The sequence below is a fragment of the Stigmatopora argus genome, chromosome 5, assembly GCF_051989625.1.
Source record: "Stigmatopora argus isolate UIUO_Sarg chromosome 5, RoL_Sarg_1.0, whole genome shotgun sequence".
In the NCBI taxonomy this organism is placed as follows: domain Eukaryota; kingdom Metazoa; phylum Chordata; class Actinopteri; order Syngnathiformes; family Syngnathidae; genus Stigmatopora; species Stigmatopora argus.
Genome location: NC_135391.1, coordinates 15,254,144 through 15,265,906, shown reverse-complemented (window position 1 = coordinate 15,265,906; position 11,763 = coordinate 15,254,144). Strand labels below are relative to the sequence as shown.

The following is an 11,763-nucleotide window of genomic DNA, read 5'->3' as shown; positions in this document are numbered from 1 at the left end:
GCGAAGTCCAGTCCTTGAGAGCCCCTATCCAGTCTGTTTTCCATATCTCCCTCATCTACCACACCTGAATTAAATGATCAACTCATCAGCAAGCTGTCCAGAAGCTTCATATCAATCCTGATTATTTGATTCAGGTGTGTTGTTGAAGGGAGACATGGGAAACAGACTGGATAGGGGCTCTCTGGGACCAGACTTGGCCACCCCTGCTCTAGAGTAAGTCATTTTTTATCCATATTGTTGTGCTAACATTTGGTCGGGACATCCGTCCAGTCAAATAATACAGGTTTATTGAACACTCATATTTGGCTCACATCTGAACTGTTTCAGCATTAAATGGTATTAAGATGTGAAAAATGAAAGAATTAAGAGACCTGTTATTCTTCACCTATACTGGGTGTCCCGTGCCTCTGGCCCAGAGTCAGCTGGAATAGGCTCAAGCACCCCCCACGACCCTAATGAGGATAAAGCGGTTCAGAAAATGAGATGAGATTTTCAGTTACATTTTGTTTGCTTCTTTGTAAAGTAAAATACTGCTGCATTAAAAAAATTGGTAAAGTTAATTATAATTTTTCAATTATTTGACAGTGAACTACTGTGTGCAGTTAAAAAAACATTAGTATTGTTTCTGGGTAATGTTTAATGTTTACTGTAACTGTAAAAAAAAAATAATTGGATTAGACATTCATTCATTTACCGCTAGCCCTCCCACTTTCAATGAAATGGACGTCTACTAGTACAAAACTAAATTCCAAGCAGAAAGATAAATTTCCATATGATTGGACCTCTGTTATTGTCAACGGCACTGAAAGAGTTAAAGGTGCATCCTATTAATGAAAAACAGAAATCAGGGTCAGGCTTTTCAAAAATCAGAGAAAGGTTAGAAAATTGTGATCAGTGCCTAGTTCTAGTATTTATATGGCTCTTGCCATTTATTTATTTATTTAACACCACTGGAGTCATGATATGTGTCCTTGTGTAAACTGCTATTGATTTTGACAGTCAGTGGATATCAATTTAGTTCCCTTTGTTTCTGTGTCCTTGCCAGAATTAAGGATTGGGTGTAGAAATGGCAAATGCTTGCAATCTCGACCTCTGGGAATTACATCGAGCTACATAATACAAGGCCTTGAGTGCCATTGTTGGGCCAAGTGGCCAAACTGGGCCATTACATTCATTGGTCGCTACAGATCAATAAAAGATTATAAGCTTTCCAAATAGACTCGACCAGTGAAGAGGTTCTTCTACTCACTCCCTTTAGTTCCTGTGTTTTGGAGACTTTTGAAACCTAAATAATCATTTTGAAGAGATTGTGGACCGAGCCTGTACTAAATGGCAGCATTAAATGAAATATCCACTTGTAGGCCATGATGTCTGACAATGCCCTATTCTAGGTTGTGGATATTTTTCCAGTTAGAATCAATACCACTGTTTTCTTTTGATAAATCACAAACCAGCACTGAATTAGACTGTCAACAACCTATCAAATGTTAACGGTAATACAACCCAAATGATTAATTCGTCTAATTGCCTTAAAATAGCCGTCATGTTGTATTGCCGTGCTTGCGGAAAACTGTTGTAGTAGATAGTTACATGTAAATCTATTGTTCATAAACCTTTTAAGGAGCACTCATTCGTGACTCGCTGCCAGCCTTTACCAGTCAAAATGGATTGGACATCTAGCACGTTCCATAGCACTTTAACGTGAACATTCTTAGCAATTCTCCCAGTTGAAATGAATTTGACATCTATCTTTGTCTATGGCAGTTTATATGTTAAATACCATGAACAGAAAATTCACGTTAGACTCTAACGTGAACTTTCACATGTGTCAAAGTGGCGGCCTGGGGGCCAAATCTGGCCCGCCGCATCATTTTGTGGGGCCCGGGAAAGTAAATCATGAGTGCCGACTTTCTGTTTTAGGATCAAATTAAAATGAAGAGTATATATGTATATTAAATTTACTGATTTTCCCCCTTTTAAATCACTAATTGTAATTTTTTAGTCAATTTTTTTCTGTGTTTTTAGTTCAAAAATCATTTTGTAAAATCTAAAACTATATGAAAAAAGCTAAAACAAACATTGTTTTATATCTATAAAAAACTGAATATTCAGGGTTTTTAAATCCAGTTCTTTTAATCCATTTATTTAAAAAAATCTAAATATTATATCTAAAATGGTCCGGCCCACATAAAATCGAGTTGACGTTAACGCGGCCCGAAAACAACCCGAGTCTGACACCCTTGCGTTAGAGCATTCTTGTGGTCCCTAAACAGAGTTCATTTTGTTTTTTATCAGTATTTTGTTCATTTAGAATTAAGGTAGACAACACTATACACAAATGTTAGTACTGTTGGCACCAAATGACTGGAACTAAGATGTCCATGTATGTGGATCCCCCATCTCTGTTTGTTTGTTTTTCAAATGTACTTAACAAAAATAGTAAGAACATGCAAACTCCACACAGTGAGGACACACCTAGGATCGAACCCTCAACCCCAGAACTGTGAGGCCGACACGCTAAACCACTCAGACTGCCATATACCGTATATAATCATTCACTTTCCATACCACTTATCCTCACAAGTGCCGTGCGGGGTGCAGGAGTCTATCCCAACTGACTGCAGGCAAAGGCAGACTATAACCTAACTTGGTATAGTCGGCGGGCGAGTAGTTATGGTGTCGGCCTCAGTTCTGGGCTGCTGGGTTTGATACCAGGTCGGTCCTGCTGTGTGGAGTTTGCATGTTCTCCCCAGGCTTGCGTGGGTTTTCTCCGGGTACTCCGCTTTCCTCCCACATTCCAAAAACATGCATGGTAGGCTGATTGGACACTCTAAATTGGCCCTAGGTATGAGTTTGAGCGTGAATGGTTGTCCCCTCTCCTTGTGGCCTGCCCTGGTCACCGATTCAAGGTGTCCCCACCTGGTTCCCGTAGTTAGCTGTGATAGGCTCCAGCAGCCTATATAACCCTTGTGAGGATAAGCGGTTCAGAAAATGAATGAATGAATGAATATACTCTACTGTTGTTGCATGATCAACCTCCCACTCACAATATCCACTAACAGTGGAGTGCCCCCTGGTGCCACCATCCATGTGTGACATTGCATGCGAGAGCATGTCATCCAATTACCTGAGCACCTCTGCAATGTGTTCACGGATGGAGTCTATAAGTCTTGGCAATGAATGCAATTGGTCAAAGATGAAGGTCTCACCTCTTGACTATTGTTACGCTCCCTTCAAGTCCCAATAATGATGATGAACCACAATTGGAGGATGGAAAGATTGAGCACAGTGTCACTCACTCGGCCTTTGAATGACACCTGATTTTAAAGAATTGGAGGCACAGTGCAATTGCCTGCATTGATTTTCTAATGTTTGAATTAGAGAGGAGTGCTTCGCTGCGTTGACTAAAAAACGTAACTTTGACAAGATGTGTAAAAGAGAGGGGACACTTGAAATAAAAAGGTCTACACCTCCCTGTTGAAATGAGTGAGTTCATGTATTCGTACACTGTATTATTTAAAATTTTTAAAAAGCAGGCAGACATATGACAACTTTTTCATTGTGAAATGTAACTCTCTTTTTTTGGTTCTAAGATAACTTTATGAAATGAGTTAGGAATACAGCAAATGAACCTATGAATTATGGTAGGGCGATGTTTAGAAAGTTTATATTTTTACAGTGTAGCTTTACTTTTTACCAAAAATAAAATCATCCCAGTGACCCTTGTGTGAATAAGCGATAATTGAAAAATGAATTAATGAATAAAATCATCTATTCTATTCATTCGTAGTCTTCTGGACTGACCTTTTGTTTTAACTGCTTTTCCATGGGTGTAATATGAAATTATACAACATTCTCTACACTGCTTCACCACTAATATGTCCGTAGTCAGTCATAGGACACCATATTGACACTTAACCCTATGTTGCAAAAGGCATCATATTTGACACATGAATATGAATTGGTATTTGTGATAATTTCCTGAGTGGTCGTGCGGACAAGTGGTTAGTGCGTCGACTTCACGGTACTAGGGTCGTCAGTTCGATCCCAGGTCGGTCCACAATGTATTGAGTTTGCATGTTTTCTCCAGGCCTCCGTGGGTTTTCTTCGGCTACTTCGGTTTCCTCACACATCCCAAAAGCATGCAGGGTCGTCTGGTTGAACACTCCAGATTGGTACGAATGTGAGCGTGATTGCTTGTCCGTCTCCTTGTTCCCTGCGATTGGCTCTCCACGTATCTGGGGTCTCCCCCATCTGGGGCCAGTAGTTAGCTGGGATAGGCTCCAGCACCCCCCACGACCCGTGTGAGGAAAAGCAGTTCAGAGAATGAATGAAGGAATAACATTCCTTGATAGATAAATAATAAAAAGCTGAATCATAACAATATCATACAAATTTATTTAAATTTTAATGACAAATTCTACTTGAAATTTTGTATTTTGTTTTCCAATGGACCATTATGGACTCAGAGTTCAAAGAATTTTAATTTGCTGATAATTAATTTTTAAGTGGTTGGTTGCACAATGTTGGTGGCACACAGATCTGAAATGAAGGGTTGCATCCTTGGAGGGTTTGGACCTTCTTGTGGGTAGTTTGCTTGTTCTCCCTGTGCCACCTTGGGTTTTTCTTGGGTACTCCAATTTCCACCCACATTCTATATTTAGCGGTTTAAGTTTTAAAAGGATTAACTGCGATGATCATTAGTCATAGTGTTATTAGTTGCATTAGTAGCCTCAACTCTTTAAAGTTTGTATGTGTTATTCTGGTATAGTCCAATAAAGGAATATTAAATTAGTAGTCAGATAAATTCAGCTCTGTGTATGGTAGTTATCAGAAACCAAACAATAATTAGTGTTATTGTTAAGTTATTGGCTGCCATTGGCAGTGATAGATGCAAATTCACCTCTGCCAGTCGAAATGGAATAGGCGTCTATTATTGTCAATGGCAGCACATAACACTAGTTTAGCGCGGTATGGGCCACGATGACCAACAACGAGGGCAGCAGGTCATCGGAGTGATCTCAGATGAGTCCCTCGGGGAAAGTGGGCCCTCTCGGGAAGGCCCCCAGTTTGGTTGAACGTACCTTAGCTCAAGTGATAATCTGGGGGTACACAGAGGATTTAGTGTCAAAGAATGTCTGGAAATTGTATTCATATATTCTTTTTTTTCCCTGCAGCCTGGAAAAGAAAATGTAGAAGTCTTTCATCATTATCAATTTAGCCTCTAATGAAAGGACAGAATTATATATCACTCTTAGCACATTAGTGAATAGAACATTAAATGCCTGGTTCCTTTTGAAGGCATTTCTTTTCTTCTTGTGACAAAAAGACTATTATCCAGCATTGGCGGCCGCATATTAGCAAGAGAAGCAAGCATCAGTCATCGCGCACAATGCATAGCTGCCTTAAATGACGGCATTATATCTGATGGTAGAGGGAAGCAGACTGAGGGGGAAGAGGAGGTAGGATGTTGAAAATAAAAAAGGATAATGTGGGGGAGGAAAATGGTACACACACACCCTTCAACTTCAAGCCAGTCGACAAGATTAACCAGTGCAGCAGCGGTGTCCAACTTAAAGCTTGGGGGTCAAATGACGCCCACCGTCTTTTATGATGCCGCATAGGATTTGACACACAGATAGTTTACTACTCTTAAATCATTGAATGTTTCTGTTTGCCAAATTGCAGTTCGGACAGATTGCACCTTCCTATATTAGGTCTAAAGACTCTTATTTTGTAACTTGTGGTCTTTGCTGACCAATTGTTGGAGATGGGTAGCTGATATCAATGAATGAATGGATATAACTCATTGGCTGCCCTCCCGGTCAAAATGTATTGGACATCTAGCGTCGTCAATGGCAGTGAAAGATGAGCATTTACCTATTATTGTCAATGGCAACCAAAGAGAATCATTTGAGTTGTTCACATGTCCCTCACTAATATAATGGTTCGGAAATCTTTGCAGCAAAAAAATGATGGATATTTTCAACTCGAAGGCATTCATGGTGGCCCGGAGTCTGCCTATCAGAGAACCCGTCTGAGTCTCTATGCGGTCATTGCTATGGTTGGACATTGCAGAAGGAATTTACTCAATATACGTATCGTAGTCGTGAGCATACTTTACTGCATTCCGTTGAGTCGGCATCAAAAGTAAAAAGGACTGTCTTCAAAATGAAAGAGAACCACTGCAGGCCCTTAATTTGTGTCCAAAAACGGGCACGGGCAGGGAATCGTCCTATCAGAGGCCATTTCACTTTTTATACTGCACAATACAGTCATACCTCTACTTATAAATGCCTCTAGGTCCAAAATTTTCAGGTTACGAATTTTTTTATATGCAAATGAGTGACTCGAGATACGAAAAAGATCCAAGTTACGAAATCCCCCAATAGGTAAATGCATTTCCTTACCCATTATTTTATTTGGAAAATATTGTCGCGGATGCATTGATTCTCACTTTAGAACATCGCTACCCTCTACTGGGCTCTCATTTCATCATTCTCATTCTAACTCCATATAATGACAATAAAAGCATTCAAATCAACGGGCTGTCTCACAACAACCACTATCCATGTTTCAAGATTCTCTCATACAAACCTGTCCACCTCGACGAAATGCTCCCCTTATTAATGTTTGCAATTCCTCTTATTAAGCAATTAAAAACTGTACAAATGCAACGCGGCACATATTTTTACACACAGACACACAGTAAAAGTCTAAAGTGTAGTATAAAGTGGACGGCTTTCGGCACTGGTAGAACGGTCTCTCACCGGCATCTGGTGGACAAACACCTGTATTACGTCTCCCATAATAACGGCCACGGAGGGAACTATTTCAGCGGCAGAGGGCACATTTTCATGTATTATTTATTTTAAGACATTATTAAATCATTTCCTTATAATTTTCTCTCATTTTGTGTGTTTTCTCGCATCTTTCATACAAAATTGGGACACTTTGACCAATTTTAAAGGGTTTAGTTGGTAGTTGTATGAGGACCATGGAACAAATTAAAGAATTTACATATAAAGTACACCTCTACTTACAAAATGTTCAAGTTAAGAAAAAACTTTTGTAACCAATTAATTTGGTAATTAGAGGTACGACTGTATAGTCCCATAGATGTAGAATTAACTTTCCGAACTGAAATGAATGGGAATTCCATTAATCCCCTCGAGTGCCATCCTCCAACTCATTCATTGCTATTGACAGCGACAGGTGTCCTATCTCTTGTAACTGGGAGGGCAGTCAGCAACATCCTCACATCTCTAATAGATCAGATGTCTATCGCTGTCAATGGCGGCAGAATCACATAACAATAAAAGGAAACAGTGAATAGTCTACTTTACAAAAACTCACATTCATTTGAGATTTAGAAAAAAACACAAGCCTTGTGGCGTTACACTGTTTGTTTGGAAAGTAGAGTTTTTAGCTTCCTTTTAGGGTTTAGGAAACTTTCTCCATTAATTGGGTCACTCACCAATATTTTCATGTAGTGCCTGTGGCTTTTATCACAGTTGCTGTGACGTTTTCTTTTCTCTTCAATCACAAATTGAGTCATATTGACTTTGTCTTTGTCAGTCGTATTCGACCCGCGGGCTGGAGGTTTCCCGTGCTTTCTGCATAACATGGAATGTGGTCGCATTGTTCGGTGCTATAACACCGCACACAAACAGAGGCGCCTATGCAATACCACTCTGCTCAGTGTAACCTAGCAACTATTTAATTAAAACAGCATCAGTGCATATCAGGTCGTTTTGCAGCCTTTCAATGGACATCCTCCAGTTTCGAGGTGTGTGCTGCCGCTTTGAACAAAAACTACAGCGTGCATCGCCAACCTCTGATTGGCCGGGGAGGCCCGATTTCACCCCGCTGTTACTTTTCCCTCTTTAAATGGCTAGAGATGGAAGTGCGACATTATTATGCCACAGAGGTTTACAAGCAAGGCCGTCAGCCCTCTGTCCTTCCAGAATAATACACGTGGAAACACGTAGCCTTTTTGTCCTTGTTTTTGTGGAAGCCATGCGTATGTTCACCGGGAACTTGGCATGCTGTACATGCGATGCGGAAGGGGCAATTAGTGCAAATGTGAGGCAGCTTGCACTCGCTGTCACTCACATGACTTATCTGACTGCACAAACAAGCAACATCGAGTCATATTCGGCATCAGGGCTGTCAGAACAAGAGGCCCGAGGGCTTGGCACTAAAGATCATATTTCACTGCCGCTAAGGGCGATTGACGTCCAATCCATTTTAACTCGCAAGCCATGAATGAGGAATATTTCACTTGTCTGATGATGTTGATTTATTCTTTGTTGCTTTTGCATTCACTTTTTGTGCACCTCAGAAGGACGCCAAAATCACATGTGGCAACGTTGGTTATTTTTAAATACACAATCTTTATTTGTCTCTTTTTTAAATGTTTTGTTTGACACTAATTGACAACTGGGAGTGGAATGAATCAAGTGAAGCCGCTTTAGTTTGAAAAAAAAATACATCTGCTAAACTGTTGCATTTTGTGGAGTTGAGTACACTGCCACAGCCTAGCACCCACAGCTAATATTTTGCTTGCAATTCAAAGAAAAACCTGAATCAACAACGGCTTGTAACTTGAAGACCAAAATAAATTTAGTGACTAATATCTCAAAACACTCGTCTTTTGCTGAAGCCTTGGCAATACACAAAGTCAAATTCATCAACACAGCCATATAACCAAGACCTAGACCAAGACAAGACAAAAGTCCTTCAAAATTTGGTCTTAAGACCAAGATCAATAGCATCACTGTATTTTTCACCTCCAACCCAAGATAGAATCCGTCCTTTCTTGATGACACCAGCAGTGATACAAGGGTTCTCCCCACAAGGACCATAGTGATTACACCCAAGTAATGCTGTGAAAGTAACTGTAAATGGCTTTAATGACACTCCCTGCAAATGGCTACATCACAGGTTTGACCTCAACATGAGATTCATTCCGTTTTTCTCCTCAGATGCAACGTATTTCCGTCCCTCACACCCTTTCTACACATCTACTTTTCCTCATGTGTGCATTTGCCGGTTTTCTAACATTCACAAGGTTTGAAAGTCAAGGAATGCAAAATAGGCATTCATCATCACTGAGAAAAATCACTTTAAATGCAATTTGAAGGGCTGTTGACATATGACCGTTTAGTAAGATCTGCTCAATCAGTCAAGTAGCTGAAGAGAAAAATCCTCTTTAGTTAAAAAATGTATTCAAATTTAACCAAATAGGTGTACTGTGCGGGCCGGCGGATTGATTGGTTAGCACGTCGGCCTCACAGATGGGAAGTCCTGGGTTCAAATCCATGTCGGTTAGCTGTGTGGAGCTTGTATGTTCTACCCGTGCCTGTGTGGGTTTTTCTCCGGGTATTCTGGTTTCCTCCCATTTTCCAAAGACATGCATGGTAGGCTGATTGGACACTCTAAATTGCCCCTAGGTATGGGTGTGAGTGTGAATAGTTGTCCGTCTGCATGTGCCCTGCGATTGGCTGGCCACCGATTCTGGTTTTCCCCCGCCTCTGGCCTGAAGTCAGCTGGGATAGGCTCCAGCACCCCCTGCAACCCTAGTGAGGGAAAAACAGTTCAGAAAATGAATGAATGGATGAATAGGTGTACTGTGTGGTGTATATGCATCTTATAAGGCTTAATAATGCAGAAATTAAAAATGTCAAGAAATCATTTTCACCTCTTACAAATACATCAAGTTACTGAATACTATAAATATTTAGAGATGTTCCATTGTTTAAAAATAACAAATAAAAAAAATCCCCCCTTAATTTAATTTTCAATCTAGTACATTATGTCATGCTATACCGTGTTTATTTGTGGTGTAGACACATTAAAACAATCACATTTTAACCCTTCACTTTAAAAGGAATTGTATGTTCTATAAATGCTTACAGTGGATACATGGTTAGTAGTCATAAAAATTCACTGTGGCTCAGAGTTGGTGAAAGTGTGTTCAACCATGATTTGCATAATGGTGCATGATTTTGACAAGCAGGACAAGAGAGAAGGACCCCTTGACAATTTTATAATGGTACTTTACAGTGGAGAACAAGGTCAGGTAGGGGGAGGGGAAGGGGGGCTGCTATACATGCGACTGTTCTAGCACAACAAAATAAAGGCACTTCTATTATAGCACATTCTAAAAGAGCTGCCTTAAAATGCATATTGGATTTTTTTTTCCAATGGATTTCAAATGATTGGCAGGAAAAAGTAGAGCGGTGATATTAATGTTGCACATTTACAGTGGGTCACATCCTGCGGGAGATTTAATGCTCTAGTCTAGAAAATCATTTATAGTTTTTTATTTCTGGTATGGGCGTAATTAACCCTTTATAGGGCACTCAAGCACCTCAATGGCTGCCATTGACCAAGCGAAATGACAATCTATTTTGAATGGGAAAGCCTGTGCTGAAAATGATCGCTGCCAACACTCCCAGTCAGAATCAATTGGACAGCCACTGCTATCACTAACACAAAAAGATCAGCGTTCACAGCCAGTCCTGCCATTGGAAATTAATTGGATGTCTATATTTGTAAAAAGATCAATTAAAAAATAAACTGAAAAAAAGCACAACAATAAGTTTGTTGTGAGTCATTTCCAAAATGTATATGTTCCTTTTTAAAATGAATGTTGACGCTATACATGTTTTTTCATTTTATTAATTAATGAATATATTTAGTCAAAAACATCTAAAATACAACACATAAAATACATATTTATTTTGAACAGTATGTATAAAATTATTACAGTGACAAACAATTGTTTTTTCTGTTTCTGTGTCTCTCCCCCTCTACAAAATTATCAATGGAAAAATAAAGTGAATTTACATTATTTTTCGTTTTCCATTGCATTAGGATTTTTTTCTGATTCTAATTTTCATAAAATCTGTATTATTTTTATTAAATTCTTTTCATGGTTTTTCACCTAGTACTCCTCCTGCTTTCGAACTTGGTCAGACATCCGTCTCCCCGTGTGCCCACCCTGCCATCTTGACATTCAAACACACTCAGACTCCTCATTAAAGATGCACAAGACCATCACACGTCCATGCTTGCTCAAGCCGCATGCATTAATTAGGTTGCTGGTAACAAGCTAGCCTCTCCATTCACACCCTGATTCTCTTTTATTAGCATGACAGTGTTTAGCAGCAGCCAGAGGCCCACAAGCTGCACAGTCCTCTCCTCGGGGGCCCCTGATTAAATAGGGAACCCCCTAGGAAGGAAAACACTTGATTCTTTTCATCAATGCCCCCATGCAGTGTCCCTCAGATGATCCCCAAACCTCAAACTGTCAAGTATACCTATTTCCCTTTGACTGCCCTCGCCGCCTCTTTCCATGATGAGCTCGGAATCTACTCTTGTGTTCTTTTTACCTTCCCAATCTAATTCTCACATTCTCGCGTAACCCCTAAAGCTTGTTTACTATATTTACTATTCACTATAGTTTACTATATATACCGTATTTTCACAACTATATGGCGCACCGCATTTAAAGGCGCAGTCTAAGTAACAAGTGCTATTTCTGTATTTGACACACACACAAGACGTACCGCACTAATAAACGCAGCCAGGCATGGCAAAACATACACCAGCTTAAACATACGGACACATGCTAAAAACACATTTTTAAAAAGGCAACAGAAGCAAAACTGAATTCGGTTGTACTTTATTTAGCCATTTTACAATGTACTCACATTTTTTGATCAATCATCACCCACAAATCCATCAAAGTCCTCA

General features: G+C 39.8%; 1 long non-coding RNA gene across 2 annotated transcripts in view; it reads right to left on the bottom strand.

Moving 5' to 3' along the window:
• LOC144074086 (uncharacterized) overlaps positions 1-11,763 on the bottom strand; it is a 49,317-nt gene that overhangs the window by 3,662 nt on the left and 33,892 nt on the right. Inside the window, exon 6 of one of the 2 annotated variants that reach the window (XR_013300235.1) lies at positions 4,376-5,102. The exons of the other annotated variant lie outside the window; for it this stretch is intronic. This is a non-coding gene — a long non-coding RNA (uncharacterized LOC144074086). Of the gene's footprint in view, positions 1-4,375; positions 5,103-11,763 lie in introns of those variants that run through there. 2 annotated transcript variants of the gene reach the window in all.